The following is a 22,934-nucleotide window of genomic DNA, read 5'->3' on the forward strand; positions in this document are numbered from 1 at the left end:
ACTGGTCACCTAATTAAAAATGAAAGAAATTAGTGCCTTTTTCAAACACTGAGCTTCTAGAATCTGAGGTCATGGACTGTCATTAAGCAGAGAGCTGTCAGCTGTTTGCATGTCACATCACAGAGAGGCAGACTTTTGTGAGTTGTCTCCTGCTCATGTCCCTGATTTGATTACTCTTACTATCATTCCGTTAATGTATTGATTTGCATTTTTTTGCTGCTATGGGCCCTTGTGCATTTATTCTTTCATTCACCATTCCCACCACAACATTTATTGCAGGCTTATCATATGCCAGGAGATACATCCTAGGGGATATAAAGATGACTAGGACAATGTTCCAGCATTTGGAGGCTGTCACTATGGGAGAAACAGACATAGAAAATATTTAATTATGATACAATTTGATCAAGCTGTTATAGAGATGGCAACTATACATATGTATTCCATATTATGGAAGATGAAAAATGGTGGCTCATTGACTAGAACCAGTCCACAGAATTTGGGATGCTTTTATTTCAGGCTTGTGTTCCTCAGTTTGTCAAAGACTTCACCGTATTCTATTCTGTTAAACTTAATCTGCTTCATTTATGTGTGTTACCTGCCTGGTCTTTGTTAAGCAGTTGAGTTTGAGGTACTGGTATATAGATAAGTCTAACAGGCAAATACCTACCATGAGATGCTATATTATGAACTGATTTAAAAAACTGTTCTTGTAGGCTGGGTGTGGTGCTTCATGCCTGAATCCCAGCACTTTGGTAGGCTGAGGCGGGAGGATTACTTGAGCTCAAGAACCAGCCTGGGAAACAGCAAGACCCCATCTCTACTAAAAAAAAAAAAAAAAGAAAGAAAAAAAAAATTAACTGTGTGTGGTGGTAGGTACCTGTAGTCCCAGCTACTCAGGAGGCTGACATGGGAGGATCACTTGAGCTTGGGAGGTCAAGGTTGCAGCGAGGTGTGATCAACCCCTTGCATTCCAACCTGGGTGACAGAGCAAGACTCTATCTCAAACACACACACACACACACGCTTCTTTAAAACTTATTTAAAAGAAAATTGTGTAATTGTGTGTGGTGTGTTAAAATATTGTCGCTCACACTCCTCTCAGCTGTGGAAAAAAATATCTCCAAGCCACCTATGTTGCATAATAGGGAAACTAAGCAAAATTTAAACTTTGCCTATCAATAGTATCTCAATTTGTTTCCATTTAAGTAGTCTTTTGGGGATACTCATTCCCTTTTGGGTCACTATCAGTACTTGTCTCTTCCCTCCTACCTGCTTTTCTCCAGAAACTTTTAGGTGTGGCAGGGAAGGGGCTTTCTCATTTCTGGGGATGTTGGGGAGAAAAGTGTCCTTGTAGTCATTGCTGGTCCTGCTATGGACCCTGGACCAGCGACTTGGAAGTACAGCTAGTGCCTGGCATGTTGTGAACTCTCCAGGCACAGGCCTCATCGCAGAGTTTGTCAGTCATTTGTCTCCAATATTTTCACTGATGGTGACCTCTTTCTCTTGAGGTCAGGATTTTGCTCCTGTATAGCACTCTTAGCACTTTTAGGCTACCCTGGAGCACTGAAAACTTCTGGATGCCCTGAAACTGATGTATAGATTGTGGTATTAATTGTACTGGATCAGAGAACATAATCTGTATGACATCAATAATGTGAAATTTGCTGAAACTTGCCCTAAGACTTTGTTTGTGATCATTTTTTAAATATTCCATGCATGGTTGAGAATATGCTTCTCTAAGTGTTGAATGTGTACAGTAATCTGTGGTTTCATTTTCCATTGTTTTAGGTACCCACGGTCAACCACAGTCAGAAAATATTAAATGGAAACTTCCAGAAATAATTCATAAGTTTTAAATTGCATGCCATTCTGAGCAGTGATGAAATCTCATGCTGTCCCATAGGGATGTGAGTCATTCCTTTGTCCAGTGTAGCCATGCTGTATGTACTACCCACTGATTAGTTAGTAACCCTTTCAGATATCAGATCAACAGTCACGGTATTACAGTGCTTGTGTTCAAGTAACCCTTATTTTAATTATTAATGCCCCCAAATTGCAAGAGTAGTGATGCTGGTAATTCAGATGTGCCACCAAGAAGCCATAAAGTGCTTCCTTTAAATAAAAAGGAAGTTCTCAACTTAATAAAGAAAGAAAAAAATTGCTGAGATTGCTAAAAGATACAGTAAGAATGAATCTTCTATCTGTGAAATCACGAAGAAAGAAAAAGAAATTCCTGTTAGTTTTGCTGTTGCAACTTAAACTGTAAAAGTTACAGCCCCAGGATGGATCACCTGAGGTCAGGAGTTCAAGACCAACCTGGTCAACATGGTGAAACCCCATCTCTACTAAAAATACAAAAAATTAGCTGGGCATGGTGGCAGACACCTGTAACCCCAGCTACTCAGGAGGCTGAGGCAGGAGAATCACTTGAACCCAGAAGGCGAAAGTTGCAGTAAGCCAAGATCATGCCACTGCACTCCAGCCTGGGCAACAGGGCGAGATCCCTCTCAAAAAAAAAAAAAAAAGAAAGAAAAAAAAGTTACAGCCTCAGTCCATAATAAGTGCTTAGTTAAGATGGAAAAGCCATTAAATTTGTGAATAGAAGACATGAACAGAAAATGTGTTCCAATCAACAGCAATGTGGTTTTCACCAGACAGCATTGAACCTATATGGGGACTTCAGCAAATGATCCTCTGAAATGAGTGACACCAAGCCATTTACTGCAAATAAGGGATGGTTACACAGAGTCAGGAATACAGAAAGTCAGGAGTAGCCTAACGTTCCATCACAATGCCTACGTCATTCACCTCACTTCATCTCATCACATAGTCATTGTAACAGAGTACAGTACAATAAGATAGTCTAGGAGAGACAGAAAGACCACATTTACATAACTTATTGCAATGTATTATAATAATTGTTTTATTATTAGTTATTGGTGCTAATCCCTTACTGTGCCTAATTTATAAACTTTATCATGCTATGTTTTTATAGGAAAAACAGTCTATATAGGGTTCAGTACTATCTGTAGTTTCAGGCATTAACTGGGGGTTGTTGAATGTATTCCCCTCAGAGAAAGAGGCACTATTGTATTAAGTTTCTATTCCTGTATAACAAATTAATAAAAACTTGGAGGCTTAAAACAACACCCATTGATTAACTCACAGCTTCTAGAAGTCAGAAGTCTGGGCATGGGCTCATGGGAAACAAGACTGAAATCAAAGTATCCACCAGCAATGTTTTCATCTGCAGCTCAAGGTCTTCTTCCAAGCTCATTCACGTTGTCAACTGTACTCAGTTCCTGTGGTTGTAGAACTGATGTCTTCATTTCCTTGCTGACTGTTGGCCAGGGGTTGCTTTCAGCTCCTAGAGCCCACTCTGGTCCTAGCCAAAGGATCCTCTCCCTGATGACAGGTTACTTTACCAAAAGCCAGTTGGAGAATCTCTCTAGTCTGGCAAGATAGATTTGGATATAATACAGTGTAATTAAGAAAGTGACTATCACATCATATTCACAGGTCCTGCACATATTCAAGTGGAGGAGATTATATGGGTTCTGTATATCACAGGGCTATATTGGGGACCATCTTAGAATTCTGCCCACCACAGGATATAGGGTCTTACATCTCCTTTATGCTTATTTTTTTGTCTGCTTGACTTATTTTAATCACTAAAACAGTTGTGTTGATTTTGAATTTATCTACTTCTTATAGTTGTATCATTTCCTTTTTTCTGCTTTATATATTTTGAGAACTTTTTATAATGTGTACACAATTTAGAATTATATTGACCTTTAACTTTAATAGTAACTTTTGTATTAAAATTGATTTTATTTGATATTAATATAGAGCTGAACCTTGTATTTGTCTTGTATATTTTTTAAATCTTTAATCACCCTATACCTTCTACTTATGGTACACATTTGTTATCTATTGCTGCTTAATATGATGATCGAAAATTTACTAGCTTATTACAGCAACAGTTTAATTTGCTCATGATTCTGTGGGTCAGCAATATGGGTGGAATTGAGCCGCATAGTTCTTCTCCAGGCCTTGCCTGGGATTGCTCGGGTGGTTACAAGTCACCTGGTAATTTCGATGGAGTTAGATGGTTCAAGATGTTCTTTTAGGTCTGGTGGTTGGTGTCAGCCGTTGACTGAGTTATTCTGTTTAGTCTCTTATTCTTGAGGAGGATTCCTGGGCTTCTTCCTGTGGTGTTGGCACGTGAAGGCTGAGAACAGAAGCTACGAGACCTTTTGAGGACTAGGCTTGGAAATCTCACAGTTTACTTTTCTGGTATCTCCACTATTTGCTTATTCATAGGCTGGGAGCAGGAGGAAAGTGTGTGGCCTCCATGTGAAGCTTGTGGAGATATGACAGTCAATAATGTTCCTCACAGCAAATACTTTGAAAGGAGGTCTGAGTGCTGCTTCTCAAGGGCCACCACATAGATATGGTTGAATACAATAATTAAAAACATTTTTGACTTTTGCTATTAGTGAAAAACTAATAGCAAAACCATATTATTGACTTCTATTTTGTGTTTTCATTGCTTGTGTTTTCCCTTCACATGTATCATATGAAGGATTCAAAACATTAAAAAATAAAGATATAAATCTTGGGCATAAATTCATCTTTTAAAAACCAGTTGCCATAACCATGGGTCAATTAACTTATGTAGACAAAAATTTGTTACCTGTTTTTTTTTTTTTAATCGAGTATACTTTTCTTCTAAACAACTAGCTCTAAATGGCTATCATTAAGACAATGTGATTATGTAGTAAAGACTTTAGAAGATATAAAACAATAATTAGCTTCCGCTTATCAACTTTATTTTTCAGCTTGAGTGTAGTCTTCAGAGTTATTCATCCTGATTCTCTCCTTTCTGCAGTGCAGTCCATTGACTCTTAATATTTGTCTTTCCTTCTTCAATTTTTGGCTGGGCATATGTTGGGTAGGAATGAAAACTAGTTTTAGTTATAGAACTAAGTTATTTAAAATGGGATATTGATAAAGTGACATATGGAATTTCTAAGAAGTGTCTTTAAAGAGAAGATGCATGCTCATCTTCTTTTCCTTTTCCCCCTCTTTTGGCTAGAATACTATAGACAAGAGAAATAGAGCTGAAGCTACCATCTTGGATCACTAAGCAATAGCTGCCTAATGAAGCTGATGGAACAGTAAAATAAAACTAAAGCCCACTGCTATCTGTTCACTCTAGATCTTTGATATGGACATTTAGATGAGAGAACAATAAAATTACGTCTAATAAGCCACTGTTATTTTAGGTCTTTTGTCATTAGCTGCAAAACTAATTCTAAACATCTCCTTTCTGTTTGTTTCTGCTCACCATTTTATCCCTGGGGATATGTTCTGTTCTGAGGGGAACAGAACTATGAGAGGCAGCCATCTAGAAGGATAAATATGATCCATCTTCCCCAGCTTGAGGAAGGGGATATAAAAAATGGGTCAAAATTAGGGACAAAACTCATCTCTGACACAAAACATACATTCATTAAATATTTGTTAAATAAATGTATGAATATCAGAGATTGCTGCCTTATTTTTGACCCAAATGTTCTACCTGTCTAGAAGATCCCTCCTTCCTTTACCAGTTAGCCAACTCCTACCAATCTCTCAAGATACAGCTCAAATGTGACTTTTCTGTCAAGCCTTCCCAACCTTCTTTCCTCCCTTGCATATATCTTTGCTGTTGTCTCATCATGTTGAAATGTCAGAGAAATGCCCATCATTTTTCTTCTTTGTATTCTTAATACTCAATATGGTATCTGAAATGATGGAGGATAATTAAGGAAGAAATCCTCCTAAACATAAAAATTCACGTAAGACTTTCCTCTAAAGATTTACTTTCTTTGAAATTTAGGAGCAAGGGTTCTCCAAAGAAATACAACTAATAGGGTATATATGGGGTGAGGATTCCTTAACCAAAAGGCTTGGGACCAGAGGTGTTCTAGATTTCAGACTTTTTCAGATTTTGGAATATTTGCATATACATAATAAGATATTTTGGGAAGGGGATCCAAGTCTAAACACAAAATTCTTTTATGTTTCTTTTTTTTTTTTTTTTTTTTTTTTTTTTTGAGACGGAGTCTCGCTGTGTCTCCCAGGCTGGAGTGCAGTGGCGTGATCTCGGCTCACTGCAAGCTCCGCCTCCCGGGTTCACGCCATTCTCCCGCCTAAGCCTCCCAAGTAGCTGAGACTACAGGCGCCCGCCACCACGCCCGGCTAGTTTTTTTTTTTTTTTGTATTTTTAGTAGAGACGGGGTTTCACCATGTTAGCCAGGATAGTCTCGATCTCCTGACCTCGTGATCCACCCGCCTCGGCCTCCCAAAGTGCTGGGATTACAGGCTTGAGCCACCGCGCCCGGCCTTTTATGTTTCATATACACCTTATACACATAGCTGAAGGTAATTTTATACAATATTTTAATACATTTGTGTATGAAAAGTTTGTGTACATTGAACCATAAGAAAACAAAAGTGTCATTATCTCAGCCATCCATGTAGATAATCTGTGGTGGTTTAGCGTCACTATCATTCTTGACTCTGAATTAATATGCTATGGATAAGCAATCATTTTCTTACACTTATTCACACTTAAGCACTTAACAGCAAAATAAATGACATAACATTAATAAAGCGAAAAAATAATAAGATCGGGGGAACTAAGCAGCACGGTAGCACCACCAGAATACCTGTATCAGCTGTTAACACAAACAACAAACAACAGCAGGCTTTCAGTTAGTCTCCACCTACAATGTTGTGGGTTTTTGTTTTTAGAAATGGGATCACTCTTTGTTGCTCAGGCTGGGTTTGAACTCCTGGGTTCAAGCTGTCTTCCTGCCTCAGCCTCTTGAGTAGCTGGGACCATAGGCTAGAACTATCGCACCCAGCTCGAATGCTGTGTTTTTATTTAAAATGATTTTTTAAGATGAGAAGAAACAATCAGAAGCAGTTGAGGGATGAAGAAGTGGTCCTCTAGGGATGAGGAGGCATTCTGCTGGATGGCTTTTTAAAATATTTCCTCCAGTCATCTGCCTCATTAACAACTTTTGTTCTTTTGTTAGCTCAGAAGTCTATCTTTTCTTTTCTTTTCTTTTTGGTGTTGATTTTTTTTTTGACAGGGTCTTGCTTTGTCACCAGGCTGGAGTGCAGTAGTGTAATCATGGTTTACTGCAGCCTCGACCTCCCGAGCTCAATTGATCCTCCCACATCAGCCTCCCAAGTAGCGGGGACAACAGGTGCATGCTACCATGCCTGGATAATTTTTTAATTTTTTGTGGAAATGAGATCTCACTATGTTGCCTAGGCTGGTCTCAAACTCCTGAACTCAAGTGATTTTTCCACCTCAGCCTTCCAAAGTGCTAGGATCACAGGAGTGAGCCACTGTGTGTGGCTGTCTCTTTGATTTTACAAACTGACATTATTTCTTGCTCTGTTACGAATGCAGACTGCTGTAGTTCTTCAGTAAGCCCATCACATATTTTCACCATGCTGTCTATTGACACTTTTTCTGCAGCATTAACAAATGTCATCTTCATTATCAGTGTTATCACGATCACCTTGATTCAGAACCATTTCTGCTATTTCACCATCAGTCAAAGAATAAACAACTGGAGCCTCATTTTCTTCCTTTTTTTTTTTTTTTTTAGGCGGAGTTTTGCTCTTGTCGTCCAGGCTGGAGTGCAGTGGCACAATCTCGGCCTACTGCAACCTCCACCTCCCAGGTTCAAATCATTCTTCTGCCTCAGCCTTCCAAGTGGCTGGGATTACAGGTATGCCCCACCACTCCTGGCTAATTTTTTGTATTTAGTAGAGACAGGGTTTCACCATATTGGTCAGGCTGGTCTTGAACTCCTGACCTCAGGTGATGCACCCCCCCACCCCCACTCAGCCTCCCAAAGTGCTGGGATTACAGACATGAGCCACCAAGCCCAACCCGGAGCATCATTATCAATGTCAAAACTTCTTCAATATCCACTTCTTTCAGTTTACTGATGGACTGTGAGACATATATTTTTTGCATACGTAAGGAGTCAGACATCTGGTTCCATTTAATGAAGAATGGGGCTGAAAGGGTCCTTTTTTCCTTGGGGATGCTAGATAAATGGCGGCGTGGTCCTGTGTTTTGACCGTGACCCATCCCTAGGCTACTTTTGGAATTTTCCACAGGTGGCATCATGTCGGCAATCAAAGAGTTTTGGGCTTTGGAGCTTTTCAGATTTTGGATTAGTGATGCTCAACTTTGTGTGTGTGTGTGTGTGTGTGTGTGTGTATACACTCACAGGCATACTTCAGAGATGTTGCGGGTTCTTTTCCAAATCACTGCAATACAGCAAGTCACACAAATTTGTTTGGTTCCCCAGTGCATATAAAAGTTATATTTATGTTATACTGGTCTATTAAATGTGCAGTAGCATTATGTTTAAAAACACAATGTATATACTTTAATTAAAAATACTTTGTTACTAAAAATGCTAAAAATCATCTGAGCCTTCAGCAAGTTGTAATCTTTTTGCTGGTAGAGGGTCTTGCCTCAGTATTGATGGCTGCTGACTAATCAAGGCGGTAGTTGCTAAAGGTTGGTGTAGCTGTGGTAATTTCTTTTCTTTCTTTCTTTTTTTTTTTTTTTTTTTTTTTTGAGTCGGAGTCTCACACTCTCACCCAGGCTGGAGTGCAATGGTGCAATCTCGGCTCGCTGCAACCTCTGCCTCCAGGGTTCAAGCGGTTCTCCTGCCTCAGCCTCCCAAGTAGCTGGGATTACAGGCATCCACCACCACGCCTAGCTAATTTTTTGTATTTTTAGTAGAGACAGGGTTTCACTATTTGGCCAGGCTGTTCCCGAACTCCTGACCTCGTGATCGGCCCACCACGGCCTCTCAGAGTACTTTAATTATAGGCATGAGCCACTGTGCCCAGCTGGTAATTTCTTAAAATAAGACCACAGTGAAGTTTGCTGTGTTGATTCCTTTTCCTTTTTTTTTCTTTCTTTCTTTTTTTTCTTTCTTTCTTTCTTTCTTTTTTGTTTTTTTTTTTTTTTTTTTTTTTGAGACAGAGTCTCACTCTGTCGCCCAGGCTGGAATGCAGTGGCACCATCTTGGCTCACTGCAACCTCCGCCTCCCAGGTTCAAGCAATTCTCCTGCCTCAGCCTCCCGAGCAGCTGGGACTACAGGTGCGCACCACCATGCCCGGCTAATTTTTTGTATTTTTAGTAGACATGGGGTTTCACTGTGTTAGCCAGGATGGTCTCAATCTCCTGACCTCATGATCTGCCCGCTCCAGCCTCCCAAAGTGTTGGGATTACAGGCATGATCTACCACGTTGTCTGGCCCACACCGTGTCTGGCCCACTTTTCCTTTTATGAGAGATTTCTCTGTAGTCTGCAATGCTGTTTGATAGCATTTTTAGCCGCAGCAGAACTTCTACTTCTTTCAAAAGCTGAATCTATCCAATTGGGAAAATAGCACTGATAGACTTGCTCAATGCAGGATGCCACAAACCCTCAGTTTGTGAAAAAACACAATATCTGCCAAATGCAAGAAAACAAAATATACCTAGACAGACATACACACACACACACACACACACACACACACACACACGCACACACACACACACACCCAGATTTATTTTAAGGATATGGCTCACACCAGTTTGGAGGTTGACAAGTCTGAAATCTTAGGGGCAGTCAAGTGGGCTTGAGACCCAGGGAAGAGGTGATGTTGCAGTCTCAAATCCACAGACTATGTGGTGGCAGAATTCTTTCTTTTTTAGGAAACCTTAGCTTTCTCTTAAGGCCTTTGATTCAATAAGACCAAACCACGTTTTGAACGCTAATCTGCTTTACTCAAAATCTATAGTTTTAAATGTTAATCACATCTAAAAAATACCTTCCCAGCAACATCTGTACTGCCATTTGACCAAAAACTGGGGTACCATGGCCCAGCCATTTGACACATAAAATTAGACATCATAGGACCCTTAAATAGAAAGAAGTTTATTTAATAGTTGTATTAGTCTGTTCTCACATTGGTATAAAGAACTACCTGAGACTGGGTAATTTGTGAAGAAGATGGGTTTAATTGACTCAGAGTTCTCCGTGGCTGAGGAAGCCTCAGGAAACTTACTATGAGGGTGGAAGGCAAAGGGGAAACAAGGCATGTCATCACATGGCCAGAGCAGGAAGAAGAGAGGGCAAAGGAGGAGGTACTACACACTTCCAGACAATCAGATCTCATGAGGGGATGGTGTTAAACCATTAGAAAACACCCCCATGATCTAATCACCTCCCACCAGGCCTCACCTTCAATACTTGGGTTATTACTTTTTTTCATAGCTAAAGTTCATTCTCACTATTTGCTATGTAATAAAATTAAGCCAAGCTTATGTGAACCAAAAGCTCTGGGTGACAAGCAAAAAGAATGTGCACATCAGCAATATTCATTTAAGGTTAAAAGATTTTTAGTGTTATTAATCAAGAATTTAAATGTCCCAAAGTTATAATACTTCTTTGCTTAGGACAAGATGTCCTATTCATAACTCAGATGAAAACTATATAAAAAGGAGAAAAGAAAAAAGTGGTCCCTAGAATGCATTGATCTAGAGTAATGGTTCCAGTCTGCCATGTTGTAAATTTAACTTCTATTGCTGTTTGTGCACTAAAGGGCACTCAATTGCCCTGAAAGAATTAATGCAACTTGTAAAAAGTAGGCCAGCTAATTTATAGGCAATAGCTTACATACTAGAAAAAAACTGGATCAGTAAGTGATGCGATATTTATTTCCAAGAAATCTGGCAATGTTTTCTCACTGAAAAATGAGTAGGAATGAAGTCAATCTGAAAGTGATTTTTTTCTGAGGTGGGTGAGCACAAGGAAACACCTTTCGCTGATGAAGGAGGAATATGAAGCAGCAGTCGCAGAGGTGAAGAGGAAGAGGAGTATTTGCCAGGAAAAATAGGATGGACCTTTCCCAGTATACATACAGGGAGGATGTAAAAGTCAAAAACCTGGGTCAAAATTAAGGCCAACACCAAGAAAGCAAAACCAATACTCTCAGGTAATAGAATTACTAGAATCCCATTCAGCTCTTCTTTTATTCATTCATTTCTCAATCTTCCTTTTTGTTTGACTCTTGTTTATGGAGTGTGTACCATATTCCAGAGCTTGATCTTGGTACTGAGGTTATGACAGGAATAACTTGTTCTTGCCTGACCCCTATCCATTCAGCCTTCTCCAGAGATTTCCTGTACATGGTCCCTGTTCATGCCAATGGACACTTGAGAATAAGTGTCTTTGCTGAAGGTGTTCTCTTGGCCTGAGTGTGCATTAACACTTCTGGAAGGATCCTCAACCTTTCAGAACTGACTGAGGTTGATCCTCAACCAATGAGAAGGAGATGTTGGATATACCCCAGCTTCCTTATCCCTCAGTAGAACAATTCTGAAGCATCTCCCATAGTTTCTGAGAGGATCTCCAGAAGGATTGAGGCCTAGTTCGCCCCCAGTAGTAACCTGCTCATCAACACTGTCTTTGCTTTCCTTCCTTCCTGTCTCACTTCTGGACTTACCTCTCAGAAAACCAAATCTGCATCTGTTTTGGGGTAAACCAAGCTAAGACAGCAGGGAAAAAGGCAGATAAGGTCCCTGTTCTCATGGAACATATGTGTCACCTCGGAGAGAGAGACAATAAATAAGTAAAGGAAATAAATATACAAGATAATTTGGGATCAGAACCCAAAGAAGGCAATAGCCACGATTCTGGAAGAATTGGAGGGGGTGGTCTCATCAGGGAGTATAGAGGGCCTCAGTGAGGAGGTGACCTATAAGCTGTGGCCTGAGAGAAAGGAGCAAGGTATGTAAAGAGCTCAGGGGAAAATCCCTTTCCCATGAAGCTCTTTTTTCCTCCCATCAGGATCCCAGAGTTCCTGGGGATCCTCCTTTCTCTTCCAGAGTTACACTCACCCTCCCATCCCTGCAGAGTTCAAATATACTTGGCTGAGGCAGCATTATTGGTTCTAGATGCTGGACTGTACCTGCTGCAGGGGAAGGAGAAGTACAGAGCATTATGGGCCTTCCTGCTTTGAAATCAGGCACCAAAGGGCCTTGGGATATCCCTGGGGACCCTGCCTCCCCTAGATCTGCCAGAATTCCTTGTCTCTGTGATAGTCTTCACTGTAATCTGAGACTTGTGGCCCCTTCTCCAGATCTGTCTCTTTCCCTTCATGCACAGCAAAAAAGAAACTCACACCCACCTTTTTCAATTCCTGGGAGGCTGGGATGGATGAGGGAGCATGCGGGGGCCATGACTGCTAGTAGTTTTTCTCTCCATTTCTGCTGAGCTCAGCCCAGTGGACTGGAGCTTCTTTAGGCTGCCACTCTGGGCCACTCTGGTTAGGGGAGAACAGCTGAAGCCAGAGGAAAAGGGTATTTCCTTATACCAGGCATTTCCTTTATTCTTCCTTCCATCAGTGGAGAGAAGAGTCAGCTTTCACCTGCAGAGGATCTAAGAATTCCTCTAGGGGCATTCTGATTACCTCCTAGTAACATAAATTGGAGAGGGAAGGAGAATAGTCTACTCAACTTGGTGGTAAAGACTTCCCTTTTTTTCCCCTCAAGGTGGTGGATTGGAGGCATCGTTAGCATGCCTGTCCCCCTTGGAAAGACAAAATAGTGTATAGAGATTCACAGTGGGAACTTTATTCCAACAAACAACACACAAATTTAACAGGAAAACTGAAAGAAACCACAGATCCTTTGAATGAAGTGGCAGGCTACAGCCTACACCATGAGCCAGATGGAAAACTGCAGAAGACCACAGTGCCCAGGAAGGAGAAACCTTGTATGTGACCTCAGCTATCACCATTGCCTGAATCACCCTGGCTAGATAACCAGAAGCTCCTAAGTCTGTTACATGACCAGTTCATTACTACTACAACTGGAATTTGAGAGCCAACACTGTAAGGTTATTTATAACCAAGGAATCTCACAGAGTCTATATCATTTCTCTGCCATCCCTATCAGAGCTGGTGCTGGTACCTGCTGGTAGGAGACTTGAGGACAGTTCACATGTCTGGATCCTTTGCAGACATTTCCCAGCACCAGTGTGGAGTATTGTGGTCCCACTGCGTGGCTAGACCCAAAGGAACAGCAGAATTGGGCCTCAGGGACTCCTACTCCAGAAGCAGGAGTATACCACATCAAGGGAGCACTCCATGGGACAAAAGAATCCAGATGACTGGAATTGAGTCCCAGAACTTTCTGCTTGTGGGAAGTTTCTTTCAGCAGAAGCACAGGTGCAGTACGGGGCTCAGTGGGGAAAGTCTGCAGCTCTACCCCAACAGTTAGGCAGCCCTGGTGCTAATGAAGGGTCTTGGAGAAGAAATTTCTTACCCTTGCCCACCACTGCAGACACAGCTGGGACTTTTCCCATGGGAGCTTGGTGTGGGTGCACTTGTAGACAGACTTTCTGGAGCACTTAAGGGTGACTGCATCCCCACAGAAGGACTGCTCTTCAGTTCAGGTTTCCACAAGAGATCGAGTCACAATCCCTTTCTACATGGAACATCAGCATTCTTACAGATGTAGAGAGGTGCCTGTCTGATCTAAATAGCTGGAACACTGGGTCAGGAGTGTGACTGGGAGGCAGATTGCTTTCCTGCTGGCCTACAGGAGAGCTGAGGTGGCTATCTCCCTCCCCGTGAAAAGACCTCAGTGTGTTTCACTGAGAGCTCCCTCCACCATCTCTGTCAAGACTGGGACCTCAGCCCACTACTGGGTACTGCATTTACCCACTTGTTTTAGCCACAGCTGATTTGTACCCATGGATCCCGTCTCTACTGGCCTGAATCCTGAACTGTTTAACCCAGTAAATAAACTACTGGGGGAAAAATAATAAATAAATAACTGCACACCACTGAGGAATAAGATAAGCTTCAAGAGATCTCTGCCATTCTACCCCACAGGAGACAGCGAATCTGCTCACACACTGAGCATATTGTTACTACAACCAATATCTGAGAAAGTCATCATAAAGACTCTCTATAAACAGGAAACTCATGCAGAGTCTTCACTCTTGAAAGCATCCAGAGCTGAATTAGGTTACAATAAACTATAATCATTAAAATCACATCCTTAAGGGGAAAAAAAAGAAAAAGAAATTTAAAAATAAACACAGTTGAATAAAAAAGAAATTCTAAAATAATTAGAGGAAATACTTTACCCAAATGAGGAGGAATCAGAAAAAATAATTCTCGTAATATGACAAAACAGGGTTCTATAACTGCCCCCCCCCCCCGACAAAGATCACAGTAGCTTTCTAGCAATGGATCCAAACCAAGATGAAATCTTTGAAATACCAGATAAATAATTCAAAAGGTTACTTATTAAATTACTGAAGGAGATACAAGAGAAAGGTGAAAACTACCATAAAATTTTTTAAAAATCAGGATATGAATGAAAAATTTTTCTAAAGAGTTAGATATTTTAAAGAAAAAACAATTAGAACATCTGGAAATGAAAGACACATTTTAGGGAATTACAAAATGCAGTGGGAAAGTTTTAACAATAGATTTGAGCAAGTAGAAGAAACAATTTCACAGCTTGAAGATGAGCCTTTCAAACTCACCCAATCAGAAAAAATAAAGAAAAAAAACTCAAAAGAAGTTAACTAAATCTCCAAGAAATATGTGATTACATAAAATGGCCAAACCTAAGAATCACTGGTGTTCCTGGGGATGAAGAAAAAACAAAATGTTTGGGCAACTTATTTGAGGGAATAATTGAGGAAAACTTCCCTGGCCTTGCTTGAGATTTAGACACCCAAATATAAGAAGCTCAAAGAACTCCTGAAAGATTCACTGGAAAAAGGACTTCACCAAGGCATATAGAGTCATCAGGCTATGTAAACTTAACATGCAGAAAAGAATTCTAAGAGCAGTTAGACAAAAGTGTCAAGTAACCTGTAAAGGAAAACCTATCAGACTAACAGCAGACTTCTCAGCAGAAACCTTGCAAGCCAGAAGGCACTGGGGTCCTATCTTTAGCCTCCTTAAATGGAGTAACTGTCAGCCAAGAATTTTATATCCAGCAAAACTATGCTTCATAAATGAAGAAGAAACAAAGTCTTTTTCAGACAAGAAAATTCTGAGAGAATTTGTCACTACCAGATTATCCCTACAAAAAAATGCTGAAATAAGTTCTAAATCTTGAAACAAAAGCTGGATGTGCACCATAATAGAACCTCTTGAAAGCATAAAGACTCACAGGGCCTATAAAACAGTAATAATGGAAAAACAAAGTATCTAGGTAACAATATGATGACTGGAACAGTACCTCATATCTCAATATTAAACATTGAATGTAGGTGGTCTAAATGCTCCACTCGAAAGATACAAATTGGCAGAACAGATTAAAAAGTCACAAACCAAATATCTGCCATCTTCAAGAGACTCATTTAACATATAAGAATTCTTACTGACTCAAAAGGGGTTAAAAAAAGATATTTTATGCAAATGGAAACCAAAAGTGAGAAGGAATATACTATTCTTATACCAGATAAAACAGAGTTTAAGGCAACAACAGTAAAAAAAGACAAAGTCACTATGTAATGATAAAAGTAAAAATCCAACAAGAAGATATTACAGTCCTAAATATGTATGCATTTAAATCTGGCATTCCCAGATTCATAAAACAATTACTACTAGACCTAAGAAAAGAGATAGACAACAACACAATAATAGCGGGGGACTTCAACACTCCACTTACAGCACTAGACAGGGATCATCAAGGCAGAACGTCAACAAAGACACATTGCACTTAAACTGCACTCTAGAACAAATGGACCTAATGATATTTACAGAACATTCTACCCAAGAACTGCAAAATATACATTCTCATTAGTACATGAAACAGTTTGCAAGATAGACCATATCATAGGCCTCAAAATAAAGTCAATAAATATTTTAAAAATTCAAATTATATCAAGTATATTCTCAGACCACAGTGGAATAAAACTAGAAACCAACTCCAAAAGGAACCCTCAAAACAATACAAATACATGGAAATTAATCTGCTCCGGAATGATGTTGAGGTTAACAATGAAATCAAGATGAAAATTTATAAATTCTTTGAAACGAATAATAGTGACATAAGTTATCAAAACCTGTGGGAAACAGCAAAAGCAATATAAGAGGAAAATTTATAGTGCTAAATGCCTAGATAGAATAGTCTGCAAAGTCACAAATTGACAACCTAACACACACTTCAAGGAACTAGAGAAACAAGAACAAACCAAACCCAAAGCTAGTAGAAACAAATAAAGAACAAAGAACAGAGCAAAACTAAATGAAATTAAACATAAAAACAATATAAAAGATCAATGAAACAAAAAGTTGGTTCTTTGAAAAGATAAACAAAATCAATAGATCATTAGTTAGATTAACCAAGAAGAGAGAAGATTTAAACAAGCTGTCAGAAATGAAAATGGAGACATTACAATGACACCACAGAAATACAAAAGATCAAAAGAAATACAAAAGATTTGAGGCCACTATAAATACTTCTATGCACACAAACTAAAAAATCTAGAGGAAATGGATAAATTCCTGGAAACATACAACCCTCCTAGCTTGAATCAGGAAGAAATAGAAATCCTGAACAGACCAATAGCAAGCAGTGAGATTGAATTGGTAATAAAACAATTTCCAACAACAAAAGAAGCCCAGTGCTAGATAGATTCACAGCGAATTCTACCAAAGAGGAATTGGTACCAATCCTACTGAAACTATTCCAAAAGATTGAGAAAGAGGGAATCCTCCCTAACACATTCTATCAAGCCAGTGTCACCCAGATACCAAAGCCAGAAAAGGACATAACAAAGAAAAGGAAAACTACAGACCAATATCCCTGATGAACATAGATGCAAAAATCCTCAACAAAATACTAGCAAGCCAAATCAAACAGCACATCAAAAAGATAATTCAAGCCACATGCAGTGGCTCACACCTGTAATCTCAGCACTTTGGGAGGCCAAGGCAGGAGGATTGCTTGAGCTCAGGAGGTCAAAACTAGCCTGAGCAACATGGTGAAACCCCATCTCTACAAAAAAATATAAAAATTAGATGCATGTGGCGGTGTGCACCTATAGTCCCAGTACTCAGGAGTCTGAGGTGGGAAGATTGTTTGAGCCCAAGAGGTCAAGATTGCAGTGACCCATGATTGTGCCACTGTACTCCAGCCTAGGTGACAGAGCAAGATGCTTTCTCAAAAACTAACAACAATTATAATAATAGTAATTCACCATGATCAAGTGGGTTTCATCCCAGGGATGCAGGGATCGTTCAAACGTATGCAAGTCAATAAATGTAATTCATCGCATAAACAGAATTAAAAACAAATCCCACATGATCATCTCAACAGATGGAGAAAAAACATTCAATGAAATTCGGTATTGCTTTATGATAAAAATCCTCAACAAACTAGGTATAGAAGGAATATACCTCAAAATAATGAAAGCCATCTCTGACAAACTCACAGCCAACATCATACTGAATAGGGAAAAGCTTAAAGCATCCCCCCTGAGAACTAAAATGACACAATGATGCCCACTTTCACCACTTGTATTCAACATAGTGCTGGAAGTCCTAGCCAGAGCAATTAGGCAAGAGAAATAAATAAAGGGCATCCAAATTGGAAAACAAGTCAAACCATCTCTGTTTGCCAATGTTATGATCGTATACCTAGAAAACCCTAAAGTCTCCTCCAAAAGGCTGCTATGTTTGATAAATGAATTCATTAAAGTCTTAAGTTACAAAATCAATGCACACAAATTAGTAGTACTGCTATACACCACCAACAACCAAGCTGAGAATCAAATAAAGAACTCAATCCCTTTTACAACAGCAATAAAAAAACAAAATACCTAGGAATATGCTTAACCAAGGAGATGAAAGATCTCTACAAGGAGAAGGACAAAACGCTACTAAAAGAAATCATAGATGATGCAAACAAATGGAAATACATCCTGTGCTCATGGGTTGGAAGAATCAATATCATGAAAATGATCATACCGTCCAAGGCAATCTACAGGTTCAATGCAATTCTTATCAAAACACCAACATAATTTTTCAAAAAATTAGAAAAAAATCCTAAAATTCATATAGAAACACAAAACAGCCTGAATATCCAAAGTCATCTTAAGCAAAAAGAACAAATCTGGAGATATCACATTTCCTGACTTCATACTGTAAGGCTATAGTAACAAAAATAGCAGGATACTGGTATAAAAGTAGTTACATAGGGCCAGGTGCAGTGGCTTACGCCTGTAATCCCAGCACTTTGGGAGGCCGAGGGAGGCTGATCATGACTTCAGGAGATTGAAACCATCCTGGCCAACATAGTGAAACTCCGTCTCTACTAAAATACAAAAATTAGCCGGGAATGGTGGCACATGCCTATAATCCCAGCTCTGTAATCCCAGCTACTCAGGAGGCTGAGGCAAGAGAATCCCCTAAACCAGGGAGTTGGAGGTTGCAGTAAGCCAAGATCACACCATAGCACTCCAGCCTGGTGACAGAGCGAGACTCCGTCTCAAAAAATGAATAAATAAATAAATAAATAAATAAAAATAAAAATAAAAAAGTAGGTACATAGATCAGAACAGAATAGAGAACCTACAAAGAAAGCCAAATACTTACAACCAATTGATCTTTGACAAAACATACGGAAACATAAGTTAGGGAACAGACACCCTATTCAGTAAGTGGTGCTGGGAAAACTGGATAGCCACATATAGAAGAATGAAACTGGATCACTATCTCTCACCATACCAAAAATTAATTCAAAATGCATTAAGATTTAAATCTTAAGACCTGGAACCATAAAAATTCTAGAAGAAAACCTAGGAAAAACTCTTCTGGATATTGGCCTAGGCAAAGAAATTATGACTAATATCCCAAAAGCAAATGCAATAAAAATAAAAATAAATAAGTGGGACCTAATTAAAATGAAAAAGCTTCTGCACAACAAAAGAAATAATCATCAGAGTAAACACACACCCCACAGAATGAGACAAAATATTTGAAAAGTATGCTTTCAACAGAGGACTAACATCCAGAATCTATAAGGAACTCAAATCAGCAAGGAAAAACACAAATGATCCCATCAAAAAATGAGCAAATGGCATGAATAGACATTTCTCAAAAGAAGACATCCAAATGGCCAATAAACATATGTTTTTGTTTTTTGTTTTGTTTTGTTTTGTTTTGTTTTTGAGACGGAGTCTTGCTCTGTGCCCCAGGCTGGAGTGCAGTGGTGCGATCTCGGCTCACTGCAAGCTCCGCCCCCCGGGTTCACGCCATTCTCCTGCCTCAGCCTCCCAAGTAGCTGGGACTACAGGCGCCCACCACCACGCCCGGCTAGTTTTTTGTATTTTTTTAGTAGAGACGGGGTTTCACCGTTTTAGCCAGAATGGTCTCGATCTCCGGACCTTGTGATCCGCCCGCCTCGGCCTCCCAAAGTGCTGGGATTACAGGCTTGAGCCACCGCGCCCGGCCGGCCAATAAACATATGAAAGAAAATACTCAACATCACATATCACCAAGGAAATGCCAATTAAAGCCACAGTGAGATGCCACCTTACCCCAGTCAGAATGACCATTATCAAAAAACAACAATATTGGCATGGATGTGGTGAAAAAGGAATACTTATACACTGCTGATGGGAATGTAAATTAGTACAATCTCTATGGTAAACAGTATGGAGATTTCTCAAAGAACTAAAAGTAGATCTACCATTTAATCCATCAACTCCACTGTTGGGTGTCTACCCACAGAAAAAGAAGTCGCTGTATTAAAAAGACACATGCCCATGTATGTTTGTCACAGCACAATTCATAATTGTAATAATATGGGACAGTCTAAGTGCCCATCAACTGATGAGTGGATAAAGAAAATGTGGTCTATGTAAACCATGGAATGCTACTTAACCATGAAAAAGAATGAAATAGTGTCCTTTGCAGCAATTTGGATGGAGCTAGAGGCCATTATTCTAAGTGAAATAACTCAGGAATAGAAAACCAAATACTGTATTTCTTATAAGTGGGAGCTAAGCTATGATTATGCTAAGGCATAAAGAGTGAGATAATGAACATTGGAGACTTGTGCTACTTTATATTAGCATCCACCCCATCCCTGTCCCCTCGCATCCACTGATCTTTTCTCTATCTCTATAGTTTTATTTGGAGAATGGTATATAAATTTAACCATACAGTATTTAACCATTTGAGGTTGGCATTTTCACTAAGCATAATAGCCTGGAGATCTATCCAGATTGTTTATTATATACGTTTATTCTTTTTATTGCTGAGTAGTATTCCATTGTATGAATGTAACAGAGTTTAACTATTCACCCATTGAAGGTCATTGGTTGTTTTCAATCTTAGCAGCTGCAAATAAAACTGCTATGAACATTCATGAACAGGTTTTTGTGTGAACATAAATTTTCATGTCAGATGAACGCCCAAGAGTGTGACAGCTGGGTCATTTGGCAAATTCATGTTTACTTTTAAGATAAACTGCTAAGTTATTTTCCAGAGTGGTTGTACCATTTTACATTCTACCAGTATTGTATGAGTGATAAAGTTTCTCCTCATCTTACTTAGTATTTGGTATTATCACCATTTTTTATTTTAGCCATTCTCATAGATGTTTAATGATATATCATTGTGGTTTTAATTTGCATTTTCCTAACAGCTAATGTTGTTGAACTTGTTTTCATGTACTCATTTTCCATTCCTATTTCATTCTTGGTAAAATGTCTCTTCATATCTTTTGCCCATTTACTAATGGCATCATTTGCTTATTTTGCTTTTGGGATTTGAGAGTTCTTTATATTCTAGATAAAAATCCTTGCTGGGTATGTGGTTTGCAACTGTTTTCTCTAGTCAGAATATTGTTCTTTCATCTCCTTAACAGGGCTTTCACAGAGCAAAAGTTTTAATTTTTGATAAAATGAAGTTTATCAAATTTTCCTTTATGGTTTTATTGACTTTTAAATGCTCTTATATTGAGGAAATTAGTTCTATGACTGTCAGATGTACTGGAAATATTTTTCCAATTTAGGTTACTTTGTTTCATATAAAATTATTCTTTCTGTTGTATAAATTCATCATCATTTTAATGTATTACTTGTTTTGTGCTATGATTTTGCTAAACCTTCTCCTTCTTAAAATTCTCTTCTCCTTTGGCTTCTCTAATATATACCCAGATTTTCTTCAGCTGCCCCAAAATGTAAGACTTTACAAAAAAATTTCAGTTACTGACATCTTAATACAATTTTTTTTTCTCTCTACATTTTTTTTCCAGCCAATCTCACAACTTTATCTGCCACTTTTAGCTTTGACTTGTATTTCTAGCTCCCGACTGATGGGACATTTACATATGGCTATCATTCCAACACCTCAAAGTCAAATGTCCCCTCAAAAAATTATTTTTCTCTCCCCTTTGGTTATGATTATCCCCATCGTCCTGGGTAGGAAACTGTAGCATCATGTTAACCTTTTTTATTTATCTTATAAACACATCAGTAGTCACAAATTCCTACTAGTTTTATTTTACAAAATCTTCTCCATGGTTCAAATGTCAGTCATCACTAATTTGAGATGTTATAGTTGCCTTCTAAACAGTGTTCCTAGTGTTCTCTTTCAGCCCATTATATTCATTATCATCAGTGTTGTCTCTCTGGACATAGTCCAAATATGTCATTCTCGTGCTCATAATCTGACAATAAAAGAGGAAAGTAAAAGGATATAATGTTAAAGATAAAAAATTATATGGAACTGTGGGTAGATAAGAGAATAAAAATTTTAGTAGATAAGAGAATAAAAATTTATAGAAGAATATTATTTGCGACTCTATGACAATATATTTAAAAATCTGGAAGAAATGAATGCTTTCCTAGAAAAATATAAATTATCAAAATGGAATAAATAGAAAACCTGAATAGATCAGTAATCATGGAAGAGATGGAGAAGATAGACCATTTGCAGAGGGACCAGGCCTAGTCTTAGTTGCTATAGAGGGGAAAGAAATGAATACAAACTTTCAACCTAGAGTAAATTTACAGCCTACTAAATAGGTTTCAAAACCAACATAAACAGGTTCCACTTAATAGATTGGGCCAGGCAAAGCAAGGGAATGAGACTGGAAAATTTCATTCTTGTTTCTTTTGAATTAATGACCTTTTAAATTTTTTTTCCAAATAAAATCCCTTGCATATAGAAACATCAAACAGAAACAGAGTGTTTGTGGGATTAGTTTTTTGTGTGTGTGTGTGCCTCATTTTTGTACTCTAGAAGCCTCCAGATGGCAGCATTTTACTTTGGAAAATGTTCAGTGCTTGCAGTGCCTCTCCTGCTTTTTGATTCATAACAGCACCTGAGTCAGGCTGTCAACAGCGGGAGGGGACGGGAGACAAGGTGGTAGATGTGTTTCAAGATATTCTTACCTTTCACACTCTCCTCTGATTTACCATCCACAGAGATCCTCTGCAAATTGGCAGTTGAGGTAAGCACTTTTCTTACAGTCAATATAAAAACAGGCACTTTATTCCAGCTGCCTTTGTACCACCCTACAAAAATTAAACAGTTGATTTTTGTGTTCCTGACATACCAATTGCACAAAAACAATTTTTGTTTTTCATCTTGAAAATTAGGTAGTAAAGAGTCCATATTACAAAATAGCAATAACATGGCCGAGCGCGGTGGCTCACACCTATAATCCCAGAACTTTGGGGGCCGAGGTGGGCAGATCACAAGGTCAGGAGTTTGAGACCAGCCTGACCAACATGGTGAAACCTCGTCTCTACTGAAAATACAAAAAGTAGCCAGGTGTGGTGGCATGCACCTGTAGTCCC

General features: G+C 39.0%; 1 long non-coding RNA gene across 1 annotated transcript in view; it reads left to right on the forward strand.

Moving 5' to 3' along the window:
- Positions 1 to 22,934, forward strand: part of LOC144341511 (uncharacterized) — a 62,236-nt gene that overhangs the window by 32,248 nt on the left and 7,054 nt on the right. Inside the window, exon 2 of the long non-coding RNA XR_013418477.1 lies at positions 7,677 to 7,799. This is a non-coding gene — a long non-coding RNA (uncharacterized LOC144341511). The remainder of the gene's footprint in view (positions 1 to 7,676; positions 7,800 to 22,934) is intronic.

Source organism: Macaca mulatta, chromosome 6 (assembly GCF_049350105.2).
Source record: "Macaca mulatta isolate MMU2019108-1 chromosome 6, T2T-MMU8v2.0, whole genome shotgun sequence".
NCBI lineage: Eukaryota > Metazoa > Chordata > Mammalia > Primates > Cercopithecidae > Macaca > Macaca mulatta.